Genomic DNA, 23,153 nt, shown 5'->3' with positions numbered 1-23,153 from the left:
GTATTTTTCACTGTTTCTTATTTTCTGTAAAGGTGAGGTGTTTATTGTGCTCCAAGGAGTTGGGGTACAATAATAACACCTCATCCATGTAGTGTCAAAAAAGAGAAATCGTTTGAAACCAAAAACTGTGGAGAAATTGTTGTTTCTTAATAAAAATGCATGGAATCATCCAAGTTACACAAGCATTAGCCTATTCACTACCCCCTCCCTAGTTCCACAAGCACTTTCACTGTCCTCTGCCTGATTAAGCCCAGGCCATTTTTCTAGAGTCACAGAAAAACATTATTACACAACATGCCATATCACATGACACTACTATTTTGGGAATAATTACACACAGAGAATACATTCAAACAATATTTTATTATACACATATGTGTATACATAATTTATGTAGACAAATGATTTCGTCCTACACCTTTTGTGAAGTCATTCCCAAGAGCCATAATAGACAAAAATTCAATGCATCACATGTGTTAAGATACAGCTGGCTGTGATTATACACATGGCCAGTAGGTGGTTTCGTGTGCACATGAAGCATCAAGAAATGAACCCTTTCTCGAACCAGTTGGCTCAAGTGGTTCAATGCCTCATGAGGCTTCATCTCACCATCACTACACTGAAAGCTTCAGGGTCACTGAAATATATGAAACAGAAGAAACCTTTTCTGTCCATTTTGTCAGGCGCAAGTTTACGATGACGACTCAAAAACATAGAAGAAGTTACTTAGCTGCTAGTTTAGCTTTTAGCTAGCAGATAGTCCAGGGGTGGGCAATCCTGGTCCTCGAGGGCCGGTGTCCTGCAACTCTTAGATGTCTCCCTGATCCAACACACTTGAATCCAATAGCTGAATCACCTCCTAGGTGCAGTCAAGTTCTCCAGAGTCCTGCTAATGACCTCATTATTTGACTCAGGTGTGTTGAAATAGAGACACATCTAAAAGTTACAGAAGACCGGCCCTCCAGCCCTGGAGTTGCCCACCCCTGAGCTATAGTCACATCTGGTAACTTTTGATCATTTAAATAAATCTGTAGAAGTGAGAGTTGTACTTGCTTATTGCTTTATGTAGAAACCAGAAACCTTTATTTGTTTAGGAAAAAAAGAATGATTTCTGTTTATATTAATAAAGAAGAGGTATAAATATAAGGGGGAAAAAATTAGAAGAAAATAAATCAATTTGGAAAAATATACTTTTTGTTCTGGTGACTGTTTATAATGCAAAGTAAAAAGAAAATCGTGTTCTGAAGATACACAGGGTTTCCCCCAGAAATTTAGCCAAGCCTAGTGGTCTGGGCACCGGCAGTCCACTGGGGTTTTGCATTAAAGAATGTTAAGTTGACAGAAAATGTAAAAATATTACTGAGTAATTATGTTACTGAAATACATTGCTGACAATGCTTTAAACCCACAAATACAGAATCTTAAAAACATTAAATAAAATAAAATACAATTAAAATAAATATTAATTATTTACACTTCTGTTAAATCCAAATTAAATTTTCAGTTAGTGGATCTAAAAACATCATGTAATAATCACACTTAGAACCGGCCAATGGTATTTAATGAACTAAGAGAGTATCAAGTTTCTTAAATTTGATTTAATCATTTCAACATAGATAAGTTAAAAAAAATTTAATTGTTTAACATTTAAATTCAAGATTTTAAGGACCTGGCCAGTTTAGTTTACTGTGTAAAAGAAGATCTTCATAGTTAGACTTGATACAATAGCTACAAACTGATGTCAATTTAACCTTTGGGTTTTAGCTGTTCATAAATGCATCTTAGTAAACTATAATTACAATTGACTGCTTGGTCAATTAAACTAGGCCCCCTCTCCCAGATTTCACTAAATCCATGGTGAAATGCTCCTGATGGTGCTGATGTTCTAAGCAGTAAAATTCTGCTCAAGGCCTCATTCAACATCGGACCGGCCCTGTATGATGAGCTAAATCCGCATCACTACGCATCTCTGCTGCTGATGGATGTAGTGGGACAAAAGGGAGATTAAATTTATGTGGCTTTAGTAGCTCTTCCATTTCGTGTCAATTGAACACGTGAACAGCTCATTGCGCTGTGTAAGCCTCTGCTGCTGCCCGGAGACAGGCCTGTGGTCCCAGAGGAGTTACGGAGGAGACGCCGGGGCTGCAGGTCTGGAGTTAAACGGAGGGAGAAGAGGAGACGGCACAAACCAGCGGTACCGGCGATTATTGTGGGGAACGTGAGGTCTTTGGGGAATAAGACGGACGAACTCACGGCGGTATCTTCTATCTTCTGCTTCACGGAAACCTGGCTGCACTCGCTTATTCCGGACTACAGCGTGGAGGTCCCTGGATTTTCCTTGGTGCGGGGGGACAAGGGACTTTTCCAAGAGTCGGAAGAAGAAGGGAGGCGGGATTGCACTTTATGTGAGTGAGAGGTGGTGTAATCCCGATCATGTTAACGTGAAGGAACAGACATTGAACTTCTGGCTGTGGGAAGCGGCCGTATTATTTACCGAGGGAGTTTACGTCCGCCATTTTGATCGCTGTTTACATTCCCCCATCAGCTGATGCAGCGGTGGCCTGTGACGTCATCAGCTCTACCGCAGCCAAACTCCAGACTCAACACCCGGACGCCTTCGTGGTCATCACAGGTGACTTTAACCATGCCTCATTGGACAAAACTCTACACAACTTCCAGCAGTATGTTGACTGTCCCACCAGGGAAAACAAAATGCTGGATCTCCTGTATGCTAATGCCAAAGATGCATACAGCGCCACAGCCCTGCCCCCCCTTGGCAGGTCAGACCACATCTTGGTAAGGATGACTCCTAAGTATGTCCCTCTAGTGAATAGGCAGCCTGTGAGCATCAGGACAGTGAGGAGGTGGACACAGGAGGCAACTGAGGCACTGCAGGACTGCTTTGGGTCGACAGACTGGGATGTGCTCTGTGGGCCTCATGGGGAGGACATCGACAACATGTCTGACTGCATCACGGACAACATCAGATTCTGTGAGGACACTGTCATGCCAGCCCGGACCGTGCGCTGCTTCTCCAACAACAAACCCTGGATTACCAGTGACCTGAAGGCACTTCTAAACAAAAAGAAGATGGCTTTCAGGTCTGGAGATAAGGAGGAGCAGAGGAGAGTTCAGCGTGAACTCAGAGAGACACTGAGGACATGCAAGGACAACTACAGGAGGAAGCTTGAGTCTAAACTCGAGCAGAACAGTGTGAGAGATGTGTGGAAAGGAATGAAGCACATCGCTGGGATGAAGGGGAAGGACACACAGACATCTGGGAGCCTGGATAGAGCAAACCAGTTCAACCAGTTTTTCAACAGGTTTAGCTCACCTCCTGCTACACCCCTACCACCACCATCCCCCCACACATCCACACTGCCCCAAGTTGTTCAACCCACCTACCGCCATTCTCCTGCACACCACCTCTCCTTCAGCCCCCCAACCCCCCTCCTCCCCCATCTCCACTGCAGACAACAACACCTACCCCCAGCTAACGGTGACTACAGGCCAGGTTAAGAGATAGTTGGAGCGATTACACCAGGGGAAGGCTGCAGGACCTGATGGCATTACAACACGGATCCTGAAGACCTGCTCCGGCCAGCTGTCCCCTGTACTGGCACACATGTACAACCTGAGCTTGAGGCTGGAGAGAGTCCCGCTGCGGTGGAAGACATCACATGTGGTTCCTGTTCCCAAGAAGCCAAGGCCATCCGACCCAGAGGACTACAGACCAGTTGCTCTCACATCTCATGTGATGAAGGTCATGTAGGGGACTGGTCCTGGCCCAGCTGAGGCCTCGGGTGAGGACGTTTCTAGACCCCCTGCAATTTGCCTACCAGCCCCACTTAGGAGTTGACGATGCCGTCATCTTCCTGCTGCAACGAGCACTTTCGCACCTGGATGGTGGAGGAGACACTGTGAGAATCACATTCTTTGATTTCTCCAGTGCCTTCAACACCATCCAGCCTCTGCTACTGGGTGAGAAGCTGCGGAGGATGGGTGTCAACGACTCAGTGATCTCCTGGGTTACTGACTACTTGACAGGTAGGCCACAGTTTGTCCGTCTGGGCAGTGTCCTGTCTGATGTGGTGGTCAGTGACGTAGGAGCTCCACAGGGAACTGTGCTTTCTCCCTTTCTCTTCACCTTGTACACCACTGATTTCCAGTACAACTCTGAGTCATGTCACCTACAGAAGTTTTCTGATGACTCAGCGGTTGTCGGGTGTATAGGGATGGAGGGGAGGGGGAGTACAGGACACTGGTGGACGGCTTTGTGGAGTGGTCTGAGCAGAATCACCTGAGGCTCAACATTAGTAAGACCAAAGAGATGGTGATTGACTTCAGAAGGAAGACACCTTCACGGCCACTGAAGATCAAAGGGGAAGTGGTGGAGGATTACAAATACCTGGGAGTTGTAATGGGCAACAGACTGGCCTGGGCATCTAACACTGACGCTGTGTGCAAGAAGGGGATGAGCAGACTCTATTTTTTAAGGAAGCTGAGATCCTTCAATGTGTGCAGCAAGATGTTGGAGACCTTTTATCACAGTGTTGTTGCCGGTGCCATCTTCTTTGCTGCTGTGTGTTGGGGAAGCAGCATCAGAGCCAGCGACTCTAATAGACTGGACAAAATCATCAGGAAAGCTGGCTCTGTACTGGGACTAAGGCTGGAGTCCCTGGAAACTGTGGTGGAGAGGAGGACACTGAAGAAGGTTCTGTCTATTATGGACAATAAACAGCACCCTCTCCACCACATAGTGGACAGACAGTGGAGCACCTTCTCACATAGACTGCTCCAGCTCCGCTGTTGTAGGGACAGATACAGGAAATCCTTCCTGCCACATGCCATCTCACTGTACAATAAAAGCTAAATCATTGTCTGCACTAATCAGTCCAATTTTGCACAACTGCACTGTGGCACACTTGCTGTACATATATTTACATATACATATCTGCATTTTTTAAAATCTTTGCAAGGACTGCTCTAAGTTGCTTTTTTATATTAACAGCATTTTATATTTTTACAATTCATAGCATTTTACATTTTATTTTTATTTTTTATTTTATCTACAACTACTACTCAGTAGTAGTTGTTATTGTGTCTTGTCTCTATGCTGTAACTGCGAAGTAATTTCCCTGCTGGGATGAATAAAGTACTTCTATTCTATTCTATTCTATTCTATTCTATTCTATTCAATTGAGTTTTTAATAATTACCACAGAGACTGTTTTGGTTGCCTGAGCTTTATGGGATGTGCTTTTCTGATCTCATATCTCCTCATATACAGAGTCAGAATGTTGAGACCTAAACGTACACACCGCATATAATGCTTTATTCACAAAGATATATCATTCTTACTGCAGGCTCAATGCACACCTCTAAATATGCACCTGTGAACACTGAGTGCAGCTCAATGTGAACATTTGCGGTTCAAATTGAGCTCTGTGAGCAGAGCAAATGCGGTGGATTTAAACTTCACTCTTACCTTGATGAATTCTAGAAAGAAACACGGATCCTCATCCTCATAGGGGGCTGATATAAATGTCCATATAGGTGAGCTTATATGAGCGATTTTTGCCAAGGTAAACCTCAGAGATGAAGCCACAACAGCTGGCGCAGAGGCGCCCGAGTTTTGCAGAGGCGCCAGCTGTATGGTTTTTGGGTCCTCCCTGTTCAATGCATCAACTATAAAAACTAGAAACAAAAGGAATTAAATTATTGCATATTTGGATGTTTAATGTATGTATAATGTTGTATAAAAACAGGATTAAGAAGAAAATGAAAAAAATCTGCAGAATGTGTCAAATTTTTGATTAATCTATCCATTAATCGATTACTGAAATAATTGTTAGCTGCATCCCCACATACCATTTGTTTAACTGGCGTGTAGGGGAACACCTAACGTAAAGAATTAAGTGTGAAAATATATATTTTTTAAAGTCCCTAGAAGCCCAAAGGAAACTGAAAGAAAAAAAATTGCATCATGGAAGGCAGTGGGCGTCCTACAATGGTGTTCTCTGAGGGGGAACAGAGGGCAGCATTAGCGGGGCTTGAAAAGAGGGCGGGGAGCTTGGAGAACAAAATGGCAAGTTATGTAAGAACAATCAAAGCAGATGCGAAGCAATGTGAGCCAGCCCCATGTGGAAGATAATGTGCTGCAGGATGCTCAGCAGCTGTCTATGAGACATGTGGACTCTCTGAGGCATGAGACTTTCCATCAGGCCAAAGCTCAAGCGAAGGGGCTCTCACAGGGAGAGAGCTCTAGCCACCGCACACACAGAGGAGAGGGGAACGCTCTGTGTTGGTCCTGTAGAGGCAAAGTCAGACACAGAACAGGACTGCAGTAGTAATAAAGCAAACAAAACTAACAGAAAAAAACCTTTGTCAAGAAGATTCTCTTTCAAAACCTTAATTGATTTACATCCAAAAACTGGGCAATATCTAAACTCTTCCAGGAAAACTTTTGTTTTATCTTCCTTAAAAGGTATTTCTAGTCATGTCTGTCCATGTTTGTTGATGTAGCCGTCTTTCTTGTTCAAGCAACAGAAGCAAATGTCCATCCTACAAACTCGAGTTCTGTTCAAAGAAAGCGATCCTCTCTGGTGTCCAATGCCAACCCGAACATCTATTGGTGACAATCAGATGCATTATGTTGGACATTTTTTACAAAAGAGAATTTATTCGCACAGAATTGTTTTTTGAAACGGGTATCAAAATAAAGACTAATTTGTGAGCTTTAATACTATATTGGTAGCAAATCTGTAGAATCAATGTGCGTGACGCCCCACGAATATCAACACATGAACGGACTTCGCCCAAGTCACCCCTTCTAGCTTTTGCTCCTTCTGTAAACTAAATGTGGCTTCGTAGTTAAGCTGGCTAAAAATGAATAGCCAGATTTTTAAGCCGGCTATGGAATGAACCCCTCCCGCAAGGGAGTAAATTCCATCTCATTATTGGGGGGGGACAATAAACATGGAAATTTCTTAAGCGTAATTTTGGATGTGTCAGAAAACTTACAGTGAAATGTAACGTGGTTTAAAAAGTTTTTAATGTGTTCAAGCTGCAGGACCAAAAATGACTAGTATAAGTGGTAATTAGGCCTGTCATGATAGCAAATTTTGCTGAACGATTAATTGTCTCAAAAATTATTGCGATAAACGATAATATTGTTTGAAGACCTTTTTACACTGATTTAATGAAAATGACGTAATAATGCATGCGATTTCCTGCCAAAGATAGATACACTTTATTTTCAAAAGAACACTTAACACTGGAACTGATAAACAAAATAAACAAAACAACCAAAAACAAAAATTAAATGGATTCTCAGTCTCCATTAACAAAAAACGAACTTGAAAACAAAACTAAACACCATAAAGCCAAAGTGGAAATAAATACTACATTCAACTAAAAGAGGGCAGATTACGAAGTCTGTATATTATGTTGCACTTCAGTAATAATTAGATTTAAATAGAGAAGATGGGCCCATCGACTACCTGATGCAATAGTTCACACTACACGATTTTTGCTCCTATTTTTCCCCTTACGACAATCTTAGAACGTTGGCCGTTCTAAGATTGTCGCTTACGATTTCATAACCGATCATCCTGTAGTGTGCCGCTCCGATCTAAATCAAGGTTTTCCCCGACTGGGAGCTTAACACAGCCTGTTGAATGTGACAGGTAGCCAATCAGAAAGCACGGATTCTCCTCCATGCTTTCTGAGGGGAAATTACATCGGGGAATCCCAAACAGCTGCCACGGCGCAACCCGAAGTCCAGCGGACATTGGAGATGATATGTGGAAACATTAATGTTTATTCAACATGCAAAGAATATAGAAATGACAAGGGGAGGAGTTGGAGAGAAATTGCTACCGCAGTTGATAAACCCGGTAACTTTTCAGCTTCCTTAACATGACGTAAATAGGTTCTAATGATTTTCATTCAGTCAGTACTTTACGCTGACACTAGCCACATGCATTTCAGGTAGATTGTAGTAAAGCATTGATTACGGAAATGCCTGGTTTTAAAATTTGTTAACTGGACTTGTAGCCATTATTTGGTGCCCATTGTTGGACACCACACCACACGATCGAACCGTTATACCTAGGATTTCTGTCGGCTAATGTGTGATCTCAGGTTTTGAAAATGGGCCGACAATCGGCCGACAGCTCTAAGATCGTGCAGGATAAGATAGTGTGCTCTGGGCATTACACTAAGGAAATGAGAAAGGGAGGGTCAGTGGAGAGCACCGGAGTTGAGCCTTTTTTCATTCAGTGTCATTAACAGAAAGAGAAAAAGGCCGGAAGAGACGATAATGCCGATAATTAAAATGACTTCGATAGTTTTAATTTATCGTACGATTAATTGATTTATCATTTATCGCAACAGGCCTAATGGTAATGTTCAACAAACATGTTTTTCTCAGTATGCAAACTATTGAGACCCATAGAAGTCAAACTAAAATTCAAATGCTTAAGTTATGAGTTTGGTTCAGTGTCACTGATCTAATATCTGCTACACCTTTACAAAAATGTAAGACTCTAAATAAAAAGTTTTAATGAGTGACTCCACTTAGTAAAATTCCTCAAATATTGACTTATTGTAGTGGCTCTCAAAAGTTATATGTTGTTTAAATTATAACTTCAGTTGCTTTATTTTTAAACTTTTTTGGTTTTCCCATGTCCTGGATGGCTAAGAACCTGGTAGGTGAATATCTGGGAAGTATAACTTCAACTTAATGTTCAAAGCATCAAGGTTTTTATGGAAAAATATTCAGATTTTATTGTGTAGTTTTAAAGGCTATAGGTTGAAGATAGTAAGAAATGAAGGCATACTTTCTTTGCTCTGCAAATGTGTAGTCTGTAATAGCAGAACAGCTATTGCTCTGCTATTGAAGAGCAATTAGTCATGTCTGTCCATGTTTGTTGATGTAGCTCTTTCTTGTTCAAGCAACAGAAGCAAACAGAAGAGCTGTCCACTAACCGACAGCTCAATGGAAGCCTCTGCTCTCGGCTTCCACTAGCTGTCGGCTAGTGGTAATGCTCAGCCAGGGGCGGATCTAGAGAAATATCTATGGGGTGGCAAGACGGGGGCAACAATTTTTTCAGAGGTGGCAGCATATGCCAGTGTATGAAAGTATATATATATATATAGAGAGTATATATATATATATATATATATATATATATATATATATATATATATATATATATATTTATGTATAAATCAGATGTCGCGCTAGACTTTTTTGTCCTCTGTCATCTTGATGGACAGCATAAATTTTTATTTTTTTTTTTAAATCGGTCATGTACTATTTTTACCGGTCAAATTATAATCATATTAATATCTGCTATTTAAACGCATTTTTATGCGGTTTAGTTAATATTCACCTAGTTGAACAGTGAATCCAGATTCCATCACAAATAAAGCAGATAAATGCATCTAACTTTTTCTCTGTAGTGAAAAAACCACTGACTGTGTGACTCCAATAACTTATAATAAATGAAATTAAATGACTCCACTTAAATTACAAGCACTTCACCTGCTGAGGTCTGAATGCAAACCTCAGCAGGTGGAGACCTCACAAACTCCTCCTGGTCTGCATCTGCAGAGAATCAGTAATTATTATTTTAATCAGTTTTAGTCAGACAACAAATAAGGGTGAACATTTATTTTATGCCACTTATTGTGAAAAAATGTGATTTAGTTTCTTCAGAATATGCTTGTGCTTACTTTTATTGTTTTTCTTACTTGTAGACCAATGATGTTGCCATGAGGCCTGCTACCCGGCGATATCTCTCAGTGTTCCTTGACATTGATGGAGGAGAGTTCTACAATGTCTCTTGTATGCATTATAATTTTGTTTGTCAGAGGTTGTGCACAAGAAAAACAAAACTTTCACCTCATTCTTTTTTTTAATTTGTACTTTTCTTAATATTCACAGTCTTCAGATACCATGGCAGACTTCATCCAGGTTCCTGTTGGGTTATTGACTGTTATGTTATGCTAAGTATATCATTTTGTTAAAATAAAACATTGAATCTTGTGAATTTAAAATCTTATGTTGTGGTTACTTAACTTATTTAGGGCAATCGGTTTCCTAGATTCTGCTAAGTAAACTGTACTGTTCATGTAAGTTGGACTAGCTTGATGTATCTGAGTTAAGAGGATAATTTACTTGTTATTTCTAAGTTGAAACAACTTCACTAAACTAAGTTAAATTAACTTCACTCGATTACGTTCATACAACAAGATCTTCAGTACACTGAACAAGTATATATTAAGTAAACAAAACATAAGGATAGTAGTTAAACTTACTTACATTTTTCAAAGCAATCAGTTTCCAAGATTTATTTTAAGTAAAGTCAACTTGTCAAATCCTCTGGTAGACATAGTGGAAATTACTTAGAATTATATAAATAAAATAGTATATCTGGGAGGGAGGGGGGAGGGCAGGGGGGTTAGTGTACAGTCAGACCTCCTCCCCTACTTGCAATACGCTGTCCGTCCGCCGTATCGGTTGATGGAATGCAAATTTTAGCTGTTAAAGTAACATAATTTGTTTATGTTTAGTGAACAAATGAAACAGGTTCATTGAAAGAGTGTTTGCTTTGTCAGACTAACAAAAAAAGTCTAGTTAGTTCAACTCACTTCTATTTTGTCAATCTGAAGTGATTTGAATTAGTTGGGTTAATTCATTCATTTTATCTTAGTTAAACATGAAGTCAAAACATAAGTACGCTATATATGTTTTGCTTTCAATTAACATAATACAATTATGTGGAACCTGTTGACATAAAAAACTTATGTTAAGTCAGTGATTCATTTCTTTGAGTGTAGAGGAGAGACGGAGAAGTTTGACAGTGAAAAAAGAAACGGCAGCAGAGGTCAGTAAAGCAAATATGACGGAGTTTTATGGCCAGGACTTATTCTGGCCATAGATTTTTATTTTCAAATACAAAAATACAGTCATAATACTACAAGAATCAAGTCGTGTTAGCGAATAGCTTAAATATTGTCAGAATAAAGAATATTACCAGAAGAAAGCTGATAAATTAAAAAGCTTTGATATAGTGATATGAAACGTGACCCGCTCAGCATGTCTGGTTCTTTCTATTAAATACAAAGTTTTTAAACAATTGTTTCAAAGTTCTGAGGCTGAAAATTAGCTTCTGATGTGCTAAAACATTTAGTTCTTAGTCATTTGTTAAACCAATACCAACTATAACCTTACAAGACCCTCAGTATTCCGCAATTTGGTATGGTGAAAAGTTATCATGAAATTATGACTTTATTTTCATCCAACTTTACTCGTATTTAAAACAAATCAAAAACTCAGAGCCTGGCTCTTATACTCCATCATAAGCAAGTAACTGTAGCTCACAGAAAAAGGCCAGGAAATAGATGAAACCTATCTTTTTATTGTTAATGCAAAATGTTATACATTTTCATCTCTTATCTGACAAGATGAAATATAAGCAATATTGCTGCAAATTTTTCCACAATAAATGTTAAGAACTACAGTATGTACCTTGTGGAAAACTAAACTGAAGAAGCTGATAAGTAACCAAAAAAGTTTTACTGTATTAAGTCTAAAAATGCACATCCCAGTGAATCATTTGCATTTTTTCTCTTTCAAACTGAGCCTTTATTAAATGTTACTGATTCACTTAATAAACTGATTTTGGAAATTATTTTGACCGTTAGAACAATAAAACAGCGGTTTTGATAATGTCATACAATGCCAGAGCCAGTGGTTTGTACAGATAAATTATTAAATATGAACAGATTCTCAACAGTATTTCTATTCTGGGGAGGGAAGGTCACCGGGGGGCATGATAAAAATTATGATCCCCAGGAAGGGCATGACAGAAAATAATTGAGAAACACTGCCTTATGGGCGTGGGATGATAACGTCTACCAGCTCCATTTGTTAAAACCGCAGGTTGAGTTAAGTTTAATTTTTCGCAGTCCGCATTAATTGTGCAGCACATGTTATGGTCTAATTAACTTCTGCACCTTTATTTATTTATTTCCTCAAGATAAACTGTCGGCTCCTCTGTTTAGACTATAAATGGATTAGCTCAACTTTGCATTCTCTTTAGTTTTCTCTGTTCTGTATGTAATGGAGACTGGAATTAAACGTGCCATTTCAACCAAAGGTTTGAAATGTGCTTCTGAACCAGACGCTCTCCAAACTGTCCGGTCCATAACTCTTCAACATGTTGTCAGCTCCTGGTCAGAAAGATGCATTTAGTATTTAGTTCAGTGTCCATGAGATGATATTCAGAAAGGATTTTTTTATTGATTGATTTTAGTTGCCTCTGCAATGAACTCTTTGAGTAAAGTCTGTAATGTCTGCCCTTGTGCACCAGTCAATTATAACCTGTCAAAATGAAGGATGGGCTTCAAATTTTCCCGTCGTTTAAAAAAGAAACCGGATTGGACAGCACCTATTAGTCGCTTTGTGTTGCGCCACTGAGTTATGTCCAGTAAACCATTCAATTCCAATGCAGGACAAGCAGAAATCTGTCACAAAAATATTAGTAGCGCCATCATTTATTATCAGATACATCTCGGCTTAAGATGAAGCTGAGAAAACTGATGCTTGCTACATAAATTCATAGACCTAAAATAAAATACAAATCTATAAACGGTTTGGTTTCTGTTAGTCCTGTCAAGATGCAAGAAAGGGCAAATTTTTCTTATACTGGTCAATCGTTTTATTTTAAATATGGTGTAGGAGCCACAGTTTGATGACTGTTATAAATATCAATATTGTACACTGAACAAATTAGGGAATTAGTTCAGTTTGCTCTGTGTGTCAGCATTACCCTGCGCTGATCCGTTGCCATGGCAACCGACAGACAACAGCTCAAAGAGCAGATAGAGCAGAGATACATTCAAGCCTATGAGAGGGAATCAATACCAAAAAAACTAACATTTCCCATACAAAAAAAGTATGCAAAAACATCAAAACTGAATATTCAGTCTGTTACATTACGTTGTCAGGTTTGATGTCTATATTGTGATTAATTAATACATTTTCACCTGAACACAGCGGTGGTTGATTAGCCGATTTAAACACCTGCTCTACTGACGACTTGGTGTGTGTGTTGTCCTGTTTTAGTGCTAACGGAACCAAAACACACCGAACTGCACAGCACATAGGTTATCAAAGTCAATAGCAGCCTAGCCACAGTTAGGCTAGCCAAATTGACCCACTGATCACTTTATCAATGTTTTCTTTAAATTAAAACTTTTTCCTCACCTGTTAAATGTGAAACCCTTGAACCTTGCGTTGTTTTTTCTGATTCTTTGTCTGATTGTGGTTTTTCCCTGACCACTGGTATTCTTGACTCAATAGACAGCAATGGCGTATGTGTGGCGCACAATAAGTCACGTAATGTCTAATCCAGTAATATACAGTATATAAATCCATATACATCAATGCTGCTGCCTCGCGCTCTGTCCTTCCAGTTTCTCTCACACTTCCTGCTACTCAGGAGTAGGTGTCAGGTTACACTGTGTTGCATTCAATGTTATCGGAAAAAAAGAGATTCATGCGTTTAATGTCCGATTTGCCATAACTATTTATTGAATTCATAGTTGCAAGCTGATGAGGCAACAGGGGTGGGCAAGGCTCTCAGTTGGGGTGGAACTGCCACACCCAGCCACCCCAGTAGATCCGCCCCTGCGCTCAGCCCCTCCTGCCCGTTTCAAACTCTTCTTACGAACGTGAGAGTTAAAGGGCTAAATATAATTGCGATATTTGTTACCTTTAACAAGGTTCATCCGTAAAGCTACACTTACGTTAATTATCTAATGCGCAGTCGCCCGCAGTGTTCATTCTATCCGATCACCTGTATAAATATACCTTCAACGCTCTTCCCCACTGTTCGCTCTGAACCGCCACCAGGCAGCAGCTCTGGGAGGAGAAAAGCTGCCGTACTCTGGGCATCATGCCAGTCATTTTAAGGATGCTTATTGATCCCCTGAAAAACGACAAAAACCCAGACATTATCATGAATCAATAAAATCTTCCCAGGCTGAAATTGAAAACTGGACGTTATGCTGCTAACACTTAGCTTTCGTCAACAACTTAGGAGGAAGTGAGAGTGCTGTGCAACACAAGTAATAACCTGGCCGGAACACAGTGCATTAAATAATAAAACATAAATTAAAGCTTCGAGGCAGATAAATTTTCCTCGAGGAATTTTAATAATCCCTCGAATCACTCGAGAAATCGTTTCAGCCCTAATTGATATTGTTTAAATACAAGGGTCTCCTTCATGATTTCTTTGGGGGGGGGACAATTCCAAGATTGGGGGGATCCGGACCCTCCCAACCCCCCGGGATTTATGCCCATGCCCTCCTGAGCATTTTACCGTGTGCATGCTCTAGCAGGCATGCCAATTTAACAGATTTTTTGTGGTTTTGAAAAACTGAAAAGCGGACGGATCGCCCATCTGGCTGATCATGACATCTACCATGCTCCACCAGGCTTCCCCTGAGCGCCGCACTAAGAGTGCGGGAGGGGTAAACAGTTAAATCTAGTCAAAACTTTTACAAAAGAGGAAAAATTAAGCAAACATGGTCGCTTCACCTCCTCACCTGAACATGGGGTTATCCATCCTCCTCCTCCTGTGGATCACATAGATATGCTTTGCTATAACAATAATAAAAAAGTGGAATAGATCAGTTGTTTTTGTGGGCCACGGGCATTATGCATGACGACCTGTATATGTGTGGTTTAGGTTTGTGCTGGTTTTGTACAATTTGTGCAACACACAGATGATGCGCGTAAGCAGATGTGCTCAGTGGCAGTTTTTGATATGGGTGGCATGTGCAGCCCCCCAGGGCATCATCATGTGGCCGGCAGCATGATGAAGTGTCTATACTAAAGTAATGAATTCTGAACACTTATTATGAAAAACTGTACTTTCTTTGGCACTTTTTCAAATGGTCAGTAGTAGGTAATTTTCCATTAAAAAAAAAATCTTTTCTTCCAGCAATAACAAAAAAAAAATACTAAAGATAGCCACAAATAAATGTTATCTGATGCAGGAGCATAATTGACATCTAAGAAGGAAGTTTCAATGAAATGCATAAAAAATAAACATGATTATATATTATAAACAAACAAAAGAATCCCTATTTCCTACCAGCAATGTCAAGGAAACTATTGAAGATGGCCAAAAATGGATGCCCTTATGTTATTCAGCAGCCTAATTTACCTGCTGCAGAGAAATTTTTATTGAAATCTGATGAAAAATACAAATTTGGGGAGTGGTCAAAAAATACTAAATTTTGTCAATTTTCAAAAAAAAATTTCCAATGGGTCAAATTAGCTTTGGAAGCATTTTTGCGGCCTAATAAATCTTCATTAAACAGTTGCAGACCCCTACAAAAAATTGAGCCTGTTAAGAAAACACAGCAGGATGGGCAAAATATATTTTGGGGCTTGGTTTTAATGTACATTTTTTAATATGGCATCCCAAAAATGCCATGTCTGCTGTTAGGGTCAATATTGAAATTTGTTTTATTTTTCAAAATTTGTACATTTATTTAAGGAATCTTCATTTTACAAGTAATACTTTATACTGTGCATTTTCTTTTTTTGCAATATGATTTGTATATACAAAGGAATGTCATTACAAATAAGAGTCAAATTGATTTATTTAGATAGATAGATAGATAGCATTTATTGTCATTGAACAGAATTCAACGAAATTTCCATTGCAGCTCCCGTGCAAAAGGTCAAATATATACAGTATAAATAAGCAAACACACAGTAATAATAATAACAATATATACAACTAAATTAACTAAAGGCACTCAACCACACCAAAGAAGTAGCAGCAGGTCCAATTATGGCAAAGTACAGATAATGTGACAGTGCAAAGTGCAGAACAATATGGCTGTGTGGGGGTGGGGGATATGTATGTGTGACTGCGAGGTTATGATATGTGTGGGAGGGGGGGGCGGCAGGGAGTAATGGCTCTGACAGCTGTGGGGAAGAAACTGTTTCTCAGTCTGTTTGTTGTAGTCCGTATATTCCTGTACCGCTTGCCTGATGGCAGCGGCACAAACAGTCTGTGGCCCGGGTGGCTGGAATCCATCGCTATGGATCCAGCTCTCTTCTTGACCCGGTCTGCGTAAATGGAGTCCAGGTCTGGGAGGGGGCATCCCACAATGCCTTGTGCTGTTCTCACCACCCGTGTCAGTTGTTTCCTCTCCAGTGCTGTGCAGCTACCATACCACACAGTCATGTTGAGGCAGAGGATGCTCTCGATCATCGCCCTGTAAAAGTTCACGAGCAGCCGTGAGGAAAGTCCAGCCCGTCTCAGTTTCCTGAGGAAGAAGAGCCTTTGTTGTGCTTTCTTCACCAGGTGGGAGGTGTTTGTGTTCCAGGAGAGGTCAGAAGTGATGTGGAGGCCCAGGAACTTGATGTTGTCCACACGTTCCACCACTTATCCATCTATGAGAAGGGGAGTGTGATCCGTCCTCCTGGACCTTCTGTAGTCCACAATGACCTCCTTGGTCTTCCCTGTGTTCAGCACCAAGTTGTTGGCTGAACACCACTGAGTGAGCTGCAGAATCTCCTCTCTGTAGTGGGTCTCGTTGTTGTCTGAAATGAGACCCACTACTGTTGTGTCGTCCGCGTACTTCACGACTGTGTTGGTGGGGTGGATGGCCACGCAGTCGTAAAACCCAGGGTTTTACACACAGGGTGTGTAAACAGGGTTTACACCCTGTGTAAACAGGGTGAAGAGAGCTGGGCTGAGCACACAGCCCTGCGGCGTGCCTGTGTTGAGGACCAGTGGGGACGATGTTGAGCCACTTATTCTCACCACCTGAGGCCTGTTGGTGAGGAAGTCTCTGATCCAGTGGCACAGTGAAGCGGGCAGCCCCACCTCGAGTAGCTTCAGCACCAGCTTGTCTGGGATGACGGTATTAAATGCTGAGCTGAAGTCTACAAATAGCATCCTGACGTAGGCGTTGGGATGCTGCAGATGGGTCAAGGCTGTGTGCAGAGTGATGGAGACAGCATCCTCTGTTGACCGGTTCGCTCTGTAGGCGAACTGAAGGCTGTCCAGGTTTGCGGGGATGAAGTCTCTGATGTACCTCAGAAGAATCCTCTCAAAGCACTTCATGATCACCGGGGTCAGAGCGACGGGCCGGTAATCGTTCAGGCTGGTGATGGACCTCTTCTTCGGTACAGGGATGATGGTGGAAGACTTGAGGCACTCAGGAACCATGGCGAGCTGCAGGGACAGATTGAAAATGTCCAGAAACACTCCTGCCAGCTGGTCGGCGCAGGTTTTCAGCGTCTGGCCTGACACCTTGTCCGGTCCTGGAGCTTTGTGGGTGTTGATCCTCCTCAGTGTGGACGTCACCTGATGCTTCTGTAAGACGAGGGGCTGGTGCTGCTCTTCCAGTTGGGGTAGATGTGCGGCTTCTCTGCTGCCCGCCGTGTCAAAGCGGGCAAAGAAACTGTTTAAGGTGTCAGGCAGGGTGGGGTCGCGGCTGGTCAGCTGAGTGCTGTGTTTGTAGTCCGTCATGGTTCTAATGCCTCTCCACATGCTTCGGGGGTTGTTGTTGATGAAATGTTCCTCAATCTGCTGTTTGTACTGGAGCTTGGCCTGCTTAATACCTTTTTTCAGTTCCGACCGGGCCCTGCTATAAGCCAACCTGTCTCCAGACCTGTAGGCAGCATCCCGGGCTTTCAGCAGGGCCCGTACTGTGCTGTCCAGCCATGGTTTCTGGTTTGGAAACACTTTTATGGTCTTAACAGGGAGGACAGCGTCGGTGCAGAACTGAACATAGGACAGAACGGACGATGAGTATTCCTCCAAGTCTGCGCCGTCCCTGAACACACTCCAGTCTGTATGCTCAAAGCAGTCCTGAAGTGCAGAGGAGGCCTCCTCAGTCCAGACCTGAACTATTCTGGTGGTCGGCTTAGTTCTGCAGGCCAGAGGCTTGTAGACAGGAATCAGCTCCACTGAGATGTGGTCAGACATGCCCAGATGTGGAGCTGCTACAGCCTTGTAGGCTCCGGGGATATTGCAGTAGACCTGGTCCAAAATGTTATTGTCTCTGGTGGGAAAGTTTATGGATTTGTGGAATTTGGGAAACACAGCCTTCAGTTACACGTGATTGAAGTCCCCCGCCACAATCACGGCCGCCTCCGGGTTGGAGTTCATCTGCTCGCTGATCAGGCAGTACAGCTCCTCTAATGCTAGCTTAGCATTAGCCCTCGGTGGTATGTAGACGGCCACGATCACAATGGACGAGAGTTCTCTCACCAACTTGAAGGGTCTGCATTTCACCGCCAGATATTCCAAGTCAGGAGAGCAGAATGTGCCGACAGAGTGTGTGGCTGTACACCAGGCATTGTGTACATACAATGCCAAACCTCCGCCTCTGCCCTTACCCGAAGCTGCAGTCCGATCCGCCCGGAACAGAGCGCGCCCCGTTATCTCCACCGCTGCGTCCGGGATGTTGTCCTCCAGCCAGGTCTCTGTGACAACAGTCACACAGCTGTCCATCCGGCGAGAAGTAATCCGGAGTCGCATCTCGTCGATTTTGTTGACGAGGGACCTGGCATTGGCGAGGAAGAGGCTGGGGAGGGCCGGTTTATGAGGGCTAGCTTGTAGCCTAGCACGCACGCCGGCTCTCTTACCCCTCTTTTGTTTGCGCTGCCTCCTCCGTCGCCTTGGCAGCATGGGGGGAATGATCATAGTCCCAGGTGTTCGTAGCAGCTCTGGAGGAATAAAGTCCAGCTTGGTGGGTGTGTGAAGTCCAAACTGTGTTCCTATGTCCCACAGTTCTAATCTGCTGTAAGTTGTAACGGCTTCCAGTAGTGTGTTGAGCGAAGACATCAATAAAAACAGGCTAAAAAAAACGAAAACACGGGAGCTCCGAGCCGCAGCGTCTACACGCGCCGCCATCTTGTTCAACAAATATTTTGTTTTGTTGAGTTTTGTATTGTTGAATATTTTGTTGAGTAATTGGCTTTCAAAAACCCCATCTTTTCTATTCAAAGTTGGGTTTGCGGTAAGGAACACTTACACCCCAAAATCTCAAAAACTGTTAGACATAATGGTATCATGAGGTGGTGGTGTAGGTGGTGAGGAAAACGCAGCAGGCTCAGGATGAGATGAGAAATGGTGGTTTAATGAAGTAAATCCAGAATTATTATTATGGACAATAAACAGCACCCTCTCCACCACATAGTGGACAGACAGCGGAGCACCTTCTCACATAGACTGCTCCAGCTCCGCTGTCGTAGGGACAGATACAGGAAATCCTTCCTGCCACAGGCCATCTCACTGTACAATAAAAGCTAAATCATTGTTCTGCACTAATCAGTCCAATTTTGAACAACTGCACTGTGGCACACTTGCTGTACATATATTTACATATATATATTTGCATTTTTTGAATCTTTGCAAGGACTGCTCTTAAGTTGCTTTTTATATTAATAGCATTTTATATTTTTACAATTTATAGCATTTTATATTTTATTTTTTATTTTATCTACAACTACTACTCAGTGGTAGTTGTCATTGTGTCTTGTCTCTATGCTGTAACTGCGAAGTAATTTCCCTGCTGGGATGAATAAAGTACTTCTATTCTATTCTATTCTATAATTAACACAGTCCAATATAATCCAAAACGCCGGGCAGCACGACCGAGCTGAAGCCAGGGCTCGACGCCGGGAGCAACCGGTAAACGAAGGACAAAACAGACTGGGCACTATTAAGGAAGAATAATTTATAAAAATTAACTTTGGAAAATAGTTTGGCTCTCTCTTCCTCTAGATCCCAGGTACTCTCAGCGGGTGACGTGCAGCCACAAGGAAACAACAATGCGTGTTGACGTCACAGAATTACAGCGTTTAATCCCATACAAAGCAACGTATGACTTAACAACAAAACTGCAGAGGAACAGAGATATACATTCATTACCTTGAGACAGGAAAAAATAGAGAAAGAAAAAACAAAGAAAAGGCAAAGACGCGTCTTTGGAGAGAGCTGATGCAAAAAAAGCAAAATAGTGGCAGCTGTCTGAATTATTACTCCTGTGCACGAACTCTTATACTGAAGGTGTGTCTTTCCTTTTTAATATATTCAATTAAGGCGTACCTCTGGTTGACCAACTGGAAGCTACCTTAGGCACTCAGAAAAACTTAGAACTCCCCCTAATTTACGCCAAAGATCAAAGGCCATTTGCTCTCTGTTTCAACAAAAGAGCCAACAGCTGCATCCTGGCCTCCTGGATTCTACGGTCATTTGGGTAAAGAAAAACATAAGATAAGATTTCACAGATAGCTGTGAAATCCGGAGTCTCTCCCGTTATCTCTCCTTACATAAATTCTCAGGACAAACTTAAATCCAGTAATTTGGTTCAAAGAAAGGTTATCTTCACAAAACCCCATTTAGCATAAATCCTGAGCAATTTTCTAATACTAAACAAAACATTTTCATTCAAACAATTTCCATTTGATTCTGATATTGTCACAGATAGTACAATTTTCAAATACATTCATCATTTACTAGATTATCCATCCATCCATCCATCCATCCATCTTCTTCCGCTTATCCGAGGTCGGGTCGCGGGGGTAGCAGCTTCAGAAGGGAGGCCCAGACTTCCCTCTCCCCAGCCACTTCTTCTAGCTCCTCCGGGGGAATCCCGAGGCGTTCCCAGGCCAGCCGAGAGACATAGTCCCTCCAGCGTGTCCTGGGTCTTCCCCGGGGCCTCCTCCCGGTGGGACGTGCCCGGAACACCTCACCAGGGAGGCGTCTAGGAGGCATCCTGACCAGATGCCCGAGCCACCTCAACTGGCTCCTCTCGATGTGAAGGAGCAGCGGCTCTACTCTGAGTCCCTCCCGGATGACTGAGCTTCTCACCCTATCTCTAAGGGAGAGCCCAGCCACCCTACGGAGAAAACCCATTTCGGCCGCTTGTATCCGCGATCTCGTTCTTTCGGTCATGACCCAAAGCTCATGACCATAGATGAGGGTGGGAACGTAGATCGACCGGTAAATCGAGAGCTTCGCTTTTTGGCTCAGCTCTCTCTTCACCACGACGGACCGGTACAGCGCCCGCTTGACAGCAGACGCTGCGCCAATCCGCCTGTCGATCTCCCGCTCCCTTCTTCCCCCATTCGTGAACAAGATCCCGAGATACTTAAACTCCTCCACTTGGGGCAGGACACCCCCCCTGACCCGGAGAAGGCACTCTACCCTTTTCCGGCTCAAGACCATGGCCTCGGATTTGGAGGCACTGATCCTCATCCCGGCCGCGTCACACTCGGCTGCGAACCGCTCCAGCGAGAGCTGCAGATCACGATCTGATGAAGCCAAAAGGACCACATCGTCTGCAAAAAGCAGAGATGAGATCCTAAGGCCACCAAATCGGATCCCCTCAACACCTTGGCTGCGCCTAGAAATTCTGTCCATGAAAGTGATGAACAGAATCGGTGACAAAGGGCAGCCCTGGCGGAGTCCAACTCTCACCGGAAACGAGCCCGACTTACTGCCGGCAATGCGGACCAGACTCTGACACCGGTCATACAGGGACCTGACAGCCCATATCAAAGGGCCCGGTACCCCATACTCCCGGAGAACCCCCCACAGGGCTCCCCGAGGGACACGGTCGAACGCCTTCTCCAGGTCCACAAAACACATGTAGACTGGTTGGGCGAACTCCCATGCACCCTCCAGGACCCTGCCGAGGGTGTAGAGCTGGTCCAGCGTTCCACGACCAGGACGAAAACCACACTGCTCTTCCTGAATCCGAGGTTCGACTATCCGACGGACCCTCCTCTCCAGGACCCCTGAATAGACCTTGCCAGGGAGGCTTAAGAGTGTGACCCCTCTATAATTGGAGCACACCCTCCGGTCCCCCTTTTTGAACAGGGGGACCACCACCCCAGTCTGCCAATCCAGGGGAACTGCCCCCGATGTCCATGCGACATTGCAGAGTCGCGTCAACCAACACAACCCTACAACATCCAGAGCCTTAAGGAACTCCGGGCGGATCTCATCCACCCCCGGGGCCCTGCCACCGAGGAGCTTTTTAACCACCTCGGCGACCTCGTCCCCAGAGATTGGAGAGCCCAACCCAGAGTCCCCAGGCTCCGCTTCCTCAGTGGAAGGCATGTTGGTGGGATTGAGGAGGTCTTCGAAGTACTCTGCCCACCGGCCCACAACGTCCCGAGTAGAGGTCAGCAGCACACCATCCCCACTATAAACAGTGTTGGTGCTGCACCGCTTCCCCCCCCTGAGACGCCGGATGGTGGACCAGAATCGCCTCGAAGCCGTACGGAAGTCTTTCTCCATGGCCTCTCCAAACTCCTCCCACGCCCGGGTTTTTGCCTCAGCAACCGCCCGAGCCGCATGCCGCTTCGCCCGCCGGTACCCATCAGCTGCTTCCGGAGTCCCACAGGCCAAAAAGGCCCGATAGGACTCCTTCTTCAGCCTGACGGCATCCCTCACCGAAGGTGTCCACCAGCGGGTTCGAGGGTTGCCGCCGCGACAGGCACCGACAACCTTGCGGCCACAGCTCCGATCGGCCGCCTCGACAATGGAGGCACGGAACACGGTCCACTCAGACTCCATGTCCCCCACCTCCCCCGGGACGTGTTCGAAGTTTTGCCGGAGATGGGAGTTAAAGCTCCGTCTCACAGGGGATTCCGCCAGACGTTCCCAGCAGACCCTCACAACACGTTTGGGCCTGCCAGGTCTGACCGGCTTTCGCCCCCACCACCGGAGCCAACTCACCACCAGGTAGTGGTCAGTGGACAGCTCCGCACCTCTCTTCACCCGAGTGTCCAAGACATACGGCCGCAGATCCGATGAAACGATGACAAAGTCGATCATCGAACTGCGGCCTAGGGTGTCCTGGTGCCAAGTGCACATATGGACACCCTTATGCTTGAACATGGTGTTCGTTATGGACAATCCATGGCGAGCACAGAAGTCCAGCAACAGAACACCGCTCGAGTTCAGGTCGGGCGGGCCATTCCTCCCAACCACGCCCCTCCAGGTCTCACTGTCATTGCCCACGTGAGCGTTGAAGTCCCCCAGCAGAACAAGGGAGTCCCCAGGAGGAGCACTCTCCAGTACCCCCTCTAAG

At 43.7% G+C, this 23,153-nt stretch overlaps 1 protein-coding gene across 3 annotated transcripts in view; it reads right to left on the bottom strand.

Annotated features, from left to right (window-relative positions):
• Positions 1–23,153, bottom strand: part of zbtb44 (zinc finger and BTB domain containing 44) — a 59,361-nt gene that overhangs the window by 23,236 nt on the left and 12,972 nt on the right. The window lies entirely within an intron of this gene.

The sequence above is a fragment of the Xiphophorus hellerii genome, chromosome 18 (genome assembly GCF_003331165.1).
Source record: "Xiphophorus hellerii strain 12219 chromosome 18, Xiphophorus_hellerii-4.1, whole genome shotgun sequence".
Taxonomy (NCBI): domain Eukaryota; kingdom Metazoa; phylum Chordata; class Actinopteri; order Cyprinodontiformes; family Poeciliidae; genus Xiphophorus; species Xiphophorus hellerii.
Note: the sequence above shows the minus strand (reverse complement) of the source record. Positions and strands in the feature narration are given on the sequence as shown.